This window comes from Trichechus manatus, unplaced genomic scaffold (genome assembly GCF_000243295.1).
Source record: "Trichechus manatus latirostris isolate Lorelei unplaced genomic scaffold, TriManLat1.0 scaffold00037, whole genome shotgun sequence".
Classification (NCBI taxonomy): domain Eukaryota; kingdom Metazoa; phylum Chordata; class Mammalia; order Sirenia; family Trichechidae; genus Trichechus; species Trichechus manatus.
Genome location: NW_004443973.1, coordinates 18,878,461 through 18,889,665, shown reverse-complemented (window position 1 = coordinate 18,889,665; position 11,205 = coordinate 18,878,461).

The window sequence follows — 11,205 nt, the reverse complement described above, 5'->3', positions numbered from 1 at the left end:
TATATATTTATATATACATATATATATATTTCCTAAACATTGTGTATATATATATGAATGAGTCCCTAAGTGGTGCAAATGGTTAAGCTCTAGACTACTAACCAAAAGGTCACAGCCTTGAAAATGGTATGGAGCAGTTTTGCTCTGCAAACATGAGGTCGCCATGAGTTGGAATTAGCATGATTACAACTAAAAACAGCAACAAATTATATATATATATATATATATATGCATATATATATATACATATATAAAACTACCCACTTCACATCTCTTCTTGAATATATAATAGACATCTCAAACTTAATTAGACCTAATCTGTACTCCTGTTCTTACCCCTGCCTTGTAAAGCCTGTTTCTTGCAGGCTTTTCCAACACAACCTACCACCTACCCACTGCAATTGAGTTGACTCCAACTCATAGTGACCCTATAGGGTTTCTAAGGCTATAAATCTCTATGGAAGCAGACTGCCACGTCTTTCTCCCACGGAGCCACCAGTGGTTTTGGTTAGCAGTCTATCGCTTTTAACTACGGCGCCACCAGGGCTCCTTCCAGCACAAAGTGCGTGCTAATGCGGTCTTTGTGATTGCACAGGTGAGGATCCTTGAGAGGCAAGTTTGCCTCCTCTATCCTCACTCAACATCCAGTCCATCAGCAATTTTTTTGACTCTTTCAAAAAAGATATTCACAATGAATCCTTTTTTTTTTTAACCCCCTTCGTGTGTTTCAAGTCACCATCATCTTGCATCTGGATTATTGTAATAGCCTCCTAAGTAGCCCCTTGCTACTAGTCTTGCTCTCCTGCAGTGTATTCTCAAAACAGCAACCAGAGTCATCGTTAACATTGTTCCGATCACTCACTCCTTTGCTCAAAACCCTCCTAGTGAAGCTGGGATGGTCACAGTAGAAGGAAGAGGTGATTTCAATAGAATTTGGTAAATAAAATGGAAGCAATGAGGAAAGGCACTTAGCCCAGCCTTATAAATTCAGAAGAAGCTGAATTATCCAAGAGAAGAAAAGAGGAGATACTTTAGGTGATAGGAATAGCATGCGCAAAGTCATATTGTTGTTGTTTGCTATCGAGTCAATTCTGACTCATAGTGATCCTACTGGACAAAGTAGAACTGCCCCATAGGATTTCCAAGGAGCAGCCGGTAGATTCGAACTGCCAACGTTTTGGTTAGTAGCCAGAGCTCTTAACCACTTAGCCACCAGGTCTCTAAAGATATGAGCTATTTGGAGATGCCAGGGATTGAACCTGGGACCTCACACATGCAAAGCGCACTGTTTACCACTGAGCTACATCCCCCAGCCAAAGTCATTGAGTCATAAAATTGCATTACATGTGCATTCCTTGTCTTTGGGGAATAAAAAACAGCATAGGATTTGATAGAAAATAAGACTGAGGAAGGAAGCAGGGTCCAGATGGTAGAGGGTCTTGGTTCTATGCTAAGTGTCCTGACAGTGAATCACTGGGAAGTTTAGCAGGGGAGTTCCTTGGTTTAGATTTGTGTTTCAGATGGCCCACCTGGTAAAGCTGTGAAGAGGGAGACTAATGACTTGACCAGTGTCATGGTCCAGGTAAGTGAGAAAGGCCTGGATTAAGATAGCAGTAGCAAAGATGTCACTAAAGGGGTAGATCTGAGAAATATTTTGGAGGAAAAGTCAGTGATTCTTAGTAACTAGTAAGTCGAATTAAGGGTGAGAGGAAGAAAGGACTGAGGGTCAGGCCAAGTTTCTTGGCTTCAGCAAAAGGGATTGTGTTCCACAGACTAAGATAGGGATGCTATAGGAGAGGGATGTCTGATGGGGATGGCTATATGTTCATTTTTTGACACATGGACTTTGAGATGCCTGAGGGAAATTCAAGTGATGAAATGAGTATAAAGCTCTAGAGAGATGTCAAGGTTGAAAATATAGACATGAGGTCATCTGTGTAACAGTGGAAGTCAGACTCTGAGAATGGATCAGACTGCCAAAGCAAGAAGAGCAGGGAACAGGAAACAGTGGATCAGGAACCCTGGGAACCCACATGGGAATGTTTGCAGGAGAAGGGCTGGAGGGAGAGGAATCTGCCAAGGCAACCAAGAATCAAAAGTCACAGAGGTGGAAGGTAACTAAGGCAATTTAGTGCAAGTGACAGAAGGAGAACATTTCAAAGGGGCTGACAAATAAGAATGGAAAGTCACTTCTAGAAAGATCAGTTTTAAAGGAATGAATGGAACAGAGACCTTACTGAAAAATGAAGGAGAGATGAGAAATTAGATAATTTTCAGAAATATTGGGTATAAAGAGGAACAGAGTTGAACAATATCAGTATGGCAGTGCAACAAGAGCTTCGTTTCCTTTGTTTTTTGTTTTGTTTTGAGTAGGATGAGAGGGTATATGTAATCTGCAAACACCGAGATTATCCACTAGTTCTTTATAGCTGGCACCAGTCCTGATTGGCTGGTTCACCTGTTCTGATGGATAAGTGTCCAGAGTCTGTCAGTGTTAAGTGCCATTGTTAAATATTTTTAATATTCTTTTCATTGTGATTATAGGCCAAGAACAAAATAGAAAAGGAACAGTTGGATATATGGAAGAGTGGCAATCACTGATAGCAAGGGTCAGCAAACTATGGCCAATGGGTCAAATTTGGCCCACTAACTGTTTTCATTTATAGGAGCCTTGGTGGTACAATGGTTAAGAGCTTGGCTGCTAACGAACAAGCCAGCAGTTCAAATTCACCAGCCACTCCTTGGAAATCCTATGGGGCAGTTCTACTCTGTCCTGTAGGGTCCTTTTGAGTTGGAATCGACTTGATGGCAATGTGTTAACTGTTTTTATATGACCCTCAGACTAAGAAGGTTTTATATTTTTAAATAATTGAGAAAAGAAACAAAAAGAATAACATTTCATGAAATTCAAAGTTCAGTGTCCATATATGGAGCTTAATGGAGCACAACACGCCCATTTGTTTACATATTGTCTATGTCTGCATTACAATGGTAGAGTGAATAATTGTGGCAGATCGTATTCTTCACAGAAGCCTAAAATATTTACTTTCTACCCTCTTCAGAAAAAGTTTATTGACTCCCGATTTATACTATAATTTCTGAGAAGAGAGAAGGGACAAGATGGGATCAAGGGTACACGTAGTGGGATTGGCCTTGCACAGGAAAAAGGATACTTCATCCTTTGCAAATGGGGGAAAGGGTGATAGGATTGTAAAAATATAAACGTTTGTAGGTGCTCAAGGAACAAGAGTAAGGAACTCTAACCCCTGTCTCACACACCCTGCACACTAAGTTGAGTACATTGACTGCCATTGATCATGACATTCTAGAGGTCAAAAACTGTGTCGTATTCATTCCTGTCTCCCCCACAGCTTTCAGCACAGTGCCTTTCTTTCAGCCACTCACGCTAAATATTTAATTGAATCCCAGGTGAAACTCTATTATAAGCACATTCCTAGAAACCTCTGCCCTTAGGGCCTTGCATTTAATTCTCTTACTCTCTGGGCCCACGTTTATTAAAGTTTGATGTTATGTTTAGAGGTGTGAAGGAAATGGAAGCTGGCTTCTTACTTAGTTAATTTTCAGTAAGCTAAATGGAGCCAATATGGTCAGAAGGAGTTAATGGTCTTATTAAAATTGGCCTGTTTTTCTCATTTTCAGTTTAGATAATTCTATAAATCGCTAAGGGGTTCTGAGAATAAATAGTATACAAATATAAGGTATTAAAATAGATTTCTTTTAAAGCCACTAACAATGTAAAAAGCAAATAAGAACCACAAAGAGATCTGAAAAGTTAAAGGGGAAAAACTAGTATGGAGTAGAAGACATGGCAACCGTCAGTTGTTCAGCATAGTGGTTCTTATGGATTTTTTTTTTTTTAAATTGTGCTTTAGTGAAAATTTACAGAGCACATTATTTTCTGATTCAAAAATTTAACCAAAAAAAAAAAAAAAAGGTCGAGAAGGGAGAGGGTTGACATGTGGTGGGGTGGTTAACCAATGTCATAAAACAGTATGTGTACTGACAATTTAATGAGAAACTATTTGTTCTGTAAACCATCACCTAAAGTACAATAAAAAAATTTATACATAAATTTGTTTTGTGACATTAATCACAGTCACAATCCTTGGAATGTGGCAGCACTCTCTACCTTTCCACCCCAGATTCCTGTGTCCGTTTGTCCACATTTCCTGTCCCCTCCTGCGTTCTCACCTGTGCTTTTGGGCAGATCAGGTGTTGTCCATTTTGTCTCGTGTACTTGATTGAACCGAGAAGCACATTCCTCATGTGTGCTATTATTTGTTTTATAGGTCTGTCTAGTCTTTGGCCGAAAGGTGGACTGGAGGAGTGGTTTCAGTTCTTAGTTAGCAGGGTGTCCGGGGGCCATAATCTTGGGGGTTCCTCCAGTTTTTGTCAGACCAATGAGTCTGGTCTTTTTTTGTGAATTTGAATTTTGTTCTACATTTTTCTCCCTCTCTGTGTGGGAACCTGTATTGTGATCCTTGTCAGAGCAATCCATGGTGGTAGCCGGCCACCATCTAGTTCTTCTGTGCTCAGGCTAGTGGAGGCTGTGGTTCATGTGGTCCGTTAGTCCTTTGGACTAACATTTTCCTTTTGTCTTTGGTTTTCTTCATTGTCCTTTGCTCGGGATGGGATAGGACCAGCAAGCTTTGAAGACCCCAGATACTACTCATCAAAGTAGGATGTAGAACATTTTCTTTATGTTATGCCAGTTGACCTAGATATCCCCCAAGACCTTGGTCTCCAACCCTCAGCCCCAGTAACTTGTCTCTTCAAGGTGTTTGGATGTGTCTAGAAAGTTTCTGTGACTTTGCCTTGGTCAAGTTGGACTGACTTCCTCTGTGTTGTGTTGCCTTTCCCTTCACCAAGTGAACACTTGTCTGCTATCTAGTTAGCAATTTCTCCTCCCCATCCTCCCACTTGTAACCATCAAAGATTGTTTTCTTCTGTATGTAAATCTTTTCTTGAGTTTTTACAATAGTGGTCTCATAAAATATTTGTTCTTTTATGATTGGCTTATTTCACTTAGCATAATGTCCTCCAGATTCATCCATGCTATGAGGTGTTCCTTGGATTCATCATTGTTCTTTATCATTGCATAGTATTCCATTGTGTGTATGTACCATAATTTGTTTATCCATTCATCTGTTGATGGGCACTTAGGTTGTTTGGGTATGCATATGTCCATTTGAGTGATGGTTCTTATTTCTCTAGGATATATTCCTAGGAGTGGGAATTGCTGGATCATATGGTATTTCTTTTCTGACTTTTTAAGGAGATGCCATATTGTTTTTCATAGTGGTTGTATCATTTTATATTCCCACCAGCGTTGTGTAAGAGTTCCAATCTCCCCAAAACCTCTCCAACATTTTTTAATTTCTGTTTTTTTTTTTTATTAGTGTCAGTAATGTCAGAGTGAGATGATATCTCATTGTGATTCTGATTTGCATTTTTCTGGTGGCTAATGGCCGTGAGCATTTCCTCATGTCTGATAGCTGCTTGAATGTCTTCTTTAGTGAAGTGTCTATTCATATCCTTTGCCCATTTTTTAATTGGATTATTTGTCTTTTTGTTGTTGCAGTGTTGAAGTCTTTTATAGATTTCAGCAAAAAGTATAGATTTTAATGCACTTGTGTATATAGTCCCCACTCACTGACATTGTCATGGTTTCTAGCTTTTTAAACCTGCTCATTTCTTGAATATATTGCCAGCCTGAACCTGAAAAGCATTTAATTTGTAACCCCTGATGACGAGTTATCTGAAAGCACAAAAACAGTCCAGATGACCAATTTGAGTTGAGGTTTACTTTTCTCATAGCTTATGTATATATTCACCCAAATGACCAGCTCTCTCTTGTTTACTTAAAAACCGAAAAGAATGTATGTGAAAGTGTCTGTGATTTTAACTATTACTCAATATATTTTAAATGCAAAACTTAATTTCTCAAGCACAGTTATCTAATGTTCTTTAGTCCCCCAATAAATCTTTGTATCTCCAAAGGGAGCTATACGTGTGATGACCTATAATGATATTCATCTTGGCATGATCAGCCTCATCATTAATTTTCTACTAAGGCATAGATTGCTGCTAGGAATATTCTAAAGTGACTGATGATGGTGGTATAGTTCCCAATGACAGAGACTATATCTATACATACAACATTGGACATAATTGTAACTAGGCACATTTTCATACTCCCATGCTTTCACCTGTAATCTGCAAACTCATCAAACTCATCTATAGTAGGGCACAGCAAAGTGATGTGTGAGAGGTTGGAGAGAGAGAGAGAGAGAGAAGAGAATGTGTAAGTGGAGGCAAAATATTTTGCCAGTTAATCAGAAATTCAAACATGATATTTGCTTTTAGTTGCTTCTTTGTCTTTTCATTATTTCTTCAACATATAGAGAATTTCTGTTCATTGCCACTTTCTTCAGTAGATCACTCTGTTACTACAAAAACCAGAGAGCTTGGTTTGTGAAGGTAGAGAAATAGCGTTAAAAATACAATCTGTCACTGTTGATCTCTACTGTTGGAGGTGTACCTTTAAGATCACTTGTTCTAAATGGTATTAGACTACTTACAGATAACGGCTAGGAAAAATAGGATAAGGTTGACAGTTGAACATGCTTTTTATTAAGTATCTCAATTTTCATCTTTCTGACTGAACAGCATTTAAGTGTATTAGACCAACATAAATGCTGGGAAACTGACATTTTAAAAAAAATGAACAAAATATAATTTATTAGCAGAATATACTTTGGAAGGAGTCCCAGAGTCATCCATGAGCAAACGAAAGGGATGTGTGATAGAACTAATAGTTGTACTAATGAGGAAAACCAGGGTCTATTGTCATCATTTAGCTTTGACACATTACAGTTTATGAAAATATAACTAAATTAAGAATACTATAAGAACAAATAGGAGCTATATTAAATGAGTGTTTTAAAACATCTTCCTATTCTCCTGTTTGCCTCATATTATGGAGTTAATCTGTCAGTAATAATTTTTTTGATCAAAAGACCCATTTTTTAAATTCATCATTAATCCAAGGACCAAAGGTTACAATTAGGTCCTATGACTTTTCTTAGGAAACTCACAAACTCATTATTTTACCTGGACATTTTTCCCTTGTTAAATAGTGGAATGAATGGTCTTCTTTCCTAAAAAAATGCTTATAAATTGGAATGACAATTTTAAATGGCATAGATACAGTCCTTCTGTAAAGTCTTTTTGCAAATGACCCATGGTGCCAGCCTGTGTATTAAGACAATTGAGTAGTTACAATCCTTTATTAGCCCTTACCTCGTTCACAACTCTTCATAATCACTCGAGGTGTAGATACAATTTGTATTTATCCATCTCTTTTCCTGCATCCTCATCTGTCCTGTAACCCTATAGCTTTATACTACCTTTTCTCTCTACCCTTTGATCATCTGGTTCCCATTCAGTGATTCCATCTATCCCCCATAGCCTCCCCATCTCTTCTGAGAGTGTCCACCCAAGCCATGGGAAGCTTGACTCTAGTTTTGCACCGTTTGCTACTAAGTTGAGGTTGAGTTATTCAAATCATTCTGGTTTTGATGGGAAGGAAAGCTACCCTTAGTAATCAGGTTCTAACGTACTGTCTAAAAGCAAAGCACAGAATATCTATGCATAATTTGGTTAACTACTCAATCAGATATGAAATGCATGTCCGTATGGTGAACCAGACTTTTTCCGTTTATGCACTTGGCTTGCAGATCTACTCTTTTTTCGAAGTGTCTTTAATCTCTGTAAACTGTTTCATGATGTGATTTGGCTCACTGAAGATTAAATATTCGAGAATCAAAAAAAGTTATTTTATTTTTAAATGTAGTTATAGCTGTCCACTTTCACATAGTGCATTTAGAGCCAGAAAACATGATTTTAAACACTACCATTTATCTCACGCGTGAAAGGAAATACTTTAATTCCTTACATTAGTTACTTAGGACTACCACTTGTCAAATACATTTCTGCAGTTAAATACTAAAAAGCCAGAGTACTTGAGTGAAAAGAGTGTTAGTGTAAGCTAAGAAAGCGGCCACTTAAAATCTTTATGCCTTACTTTTCCCATCAGTAAAACGGGATAAAGTTACAAGTGGCCCTTCTACCTTGCATGGCTACATAAGGATGAAAGCAAATGTGTAAAACTCCTCAGGGGAAATCTCAAGTCCGTCAAAAGGTTGAATAAATTCAAGTAAGGCAGCACAAACCCTCTCAAAGGCCATATGAAATTGTACTCATAAAGGGAGAATAGTTGAGATTTTTTTTTCCTCCTCTCCCAGAGTAATTTCTTACTTTTTCAATTCTGTAATGTTTCTATTTGTTCTGTGTTCTTGCTATTCTACAAAAAAGTCATTTCAATTTTGGCAATTTATTCACTGAGTCTAAAAATGGAGGGTTCATTTGGATTTTATTCTCTCTGCAAATATTACAAAATTACATTTACTCTCCTCTACGAATTTAATGCCAATGTTTATAAAACTGCTGCAACATAGGCCACAGTATAATGTCTTCTGTCCTAAGAAATTCTCTGCAACAAAACTGAAATCGTATGATTTCCCACAGCACGGTATGTTCCTTGCTTCCAGAGGAAAGAACAGACAGTTGTGGCAGACAAGAAAGCTAGTAAGGAACTTCTACTTTGTAAATATCTTTTCTTTCTGGTCTATTTGTTGTAGGTTTGGGGATTTCTCATTATAAATCAAGGACTCAAGTATTTTTTATGTTAAAGACTATTAAAAGTCAGTGAATTTAATAGCACATGAATATAAATAAAAAGATCTGGACATTTCAGTCTATCTTAAATAGATATGTTTAATAAATGCCATGAATTGACAGAAAGCATCTGTTGCCAGAAATGGTAGTTTTTAAAATGGCTTAGGTTGATCCAAAATGTGAAAATATTTGTCAAGGCTCATTAGCAAAGCGCGAACATGTCTTAATTCACAAGTGCCCATACTCTAAAAGAAGTCTACCTGGGACTCCGAAGAGACTATGTTAGATCACACTGTGTATAAAATCACAGAAATCACTCATGTGACTGGGAACAGGTTGAAGCACATCTTATCTGCATATGGAAGATAAGGAGGAAAGGAAGAAAATTGTTGGCAGTGGGGATGGTAATGATGATTGGGACTTGAAGAAAACTGATAAAACTGAGGTTTTATCACTTAGAAAAAAAAAATAACAATACTAAAAATAAGTTACCAGTTATGGAATCACTGCAGGAGGGGAAAAAGTTCAAGACATCTTGTCTAATCCAATTTTCATAATCCTGTTGTGGGGGGAAAAAGCATGCCTAATTTCTCTAGCCTTTCATCAATTTTATTTAGACAAACTCAAAAACACAAACCAGAAACCTGCGTTAAACGATAATTTTGTCCTCTGAGCAACCTGCATTTTACCAGCATTCTCAAACATCCTAGAGACAGCTATCTAAACGCTTGTGTACACTTTATGTCTATATTCTAAAAACATTTCCACAAGACTTGTTCAACAGCATTGAGCATCTTTGATGCAAAAGGCTAGGGGTAGGTTCTACAGATGTAAATTCGATAAAGTAGAATGCTTACCCTTAAGATTCAGGTTTATTGGAATCTTTCTAGAAATGCAAACACATTAGTACAGCATAATGTTATAAAATACATAGTAGAGTAATAAAGAGTCATGGAAAAGAGAAAAAAGAACAAATCTTTTCTCTTCATGAACAAAGAATATGGAGATAGGTTTTACAGAGAGGACACTTTTGAGTGGAGCCTTGAAAAGTGAGGAGAAATTCACCTGATTAAAGGGAGAAGAGAGTTTGAGACATCAGAGGACCATCTTGCAGTTAATACTGTGCTATTGACCGAGAATGGGCTTCCATACCAGACTGTCCTCTTTATAGCCAGAGATTTATTGGGCAATACAGATTAAAAGTTGCCCATAAATAGTTGCCTGGGAAACACTCTCTAACTGTGTGATGATTGGTTCTTTTTCAGTATACAATGAAGCACCATAACAAAACTCAGTAATAGTGTGTTCAGGTTCAGAAATCTTCATCATGTTTCTCCCAAACAGCAAGAAAGCAACAGTTCAACGGCTGGATTTTTTTCCTCCCGGGCATCCTCTGAGCATAAGGGAGATTTAGCATGAAGACACTGTACTGTTTTCCCAATTAGCTGTTTTCACCCCAGGGCTTCTCTGCTTTTTCCATTGTTAAATTTCAACTGGAACTACATAATGTCCAGCTACAGATTTTTTTTTTGAATTCTCAAGCTCTTCCTCCAATTTAAACATGTACAACATTCCTCTAGTGCCCTTGCCATTTTTTGTGAAAATACAATCTCTCCCCCAGGCTAGTGAAACCATTTATCATAATGCAGGGCTCAGCAGCTAGGTCAGAAGTAGTGTTTTTCACAGACCTTATTGTGCCATCTCCAGTCACCCCGTTTGGTTCATGGGCACCTAGGGAAGGAGCGGGAGGGAATCTGTGAACCTCCTCGCCGTACCACAACAGTGAATTTAGAAAAGCAGCATGGTGTGTGGTTGCTTGAAGGAAATGTTAAAGAGGAATCTGTTCATCAATCAAAAGCAATCACGTCTTTAGGGAGCCTCGAAGACAGCACGGCATAAAGCTTCAGATCCAGCCTAAGGGTGTAGTATGGAGGCAGAGTTGAATATCCTTGATATCTAAAAGCTTGAACCTACAGTGGCTGAAATTGTTTAAATAGCATTCCTATTATTAAATGATTTTCTTATTACTGAATTAATTTTAATATAATTAATTTCAGTGCAACAATTCTAGTCTTTTAAATTTTACACTAATTGTATTAGTAACAAAAAAACAGAAAACTTGGAAAATATAGAAAAAGCCAAAGTTAAAAATCAGAATCACCTATCACCAAATGCCCAAGGGATAACCATTTTTATAATTTTGATTATATTTTTCTAATTATTTTGTTATATATATTTAATATGTTGAGATCATAGTATGCATATTGTTTTTAAATTTGTTTTTATTCTTATGTGCGTATTGTTTTAAAACTCACACGTAATCCCTTAATGCCTTTACATTCCTCTCCAGTCTTCTTCTGTATGTATTGGTTATAATCATATTTCTTGCAAATTTTTTCAATAATTATTATTTTCTAGTTTTTCTTTTTTTTACATAGTCATGGT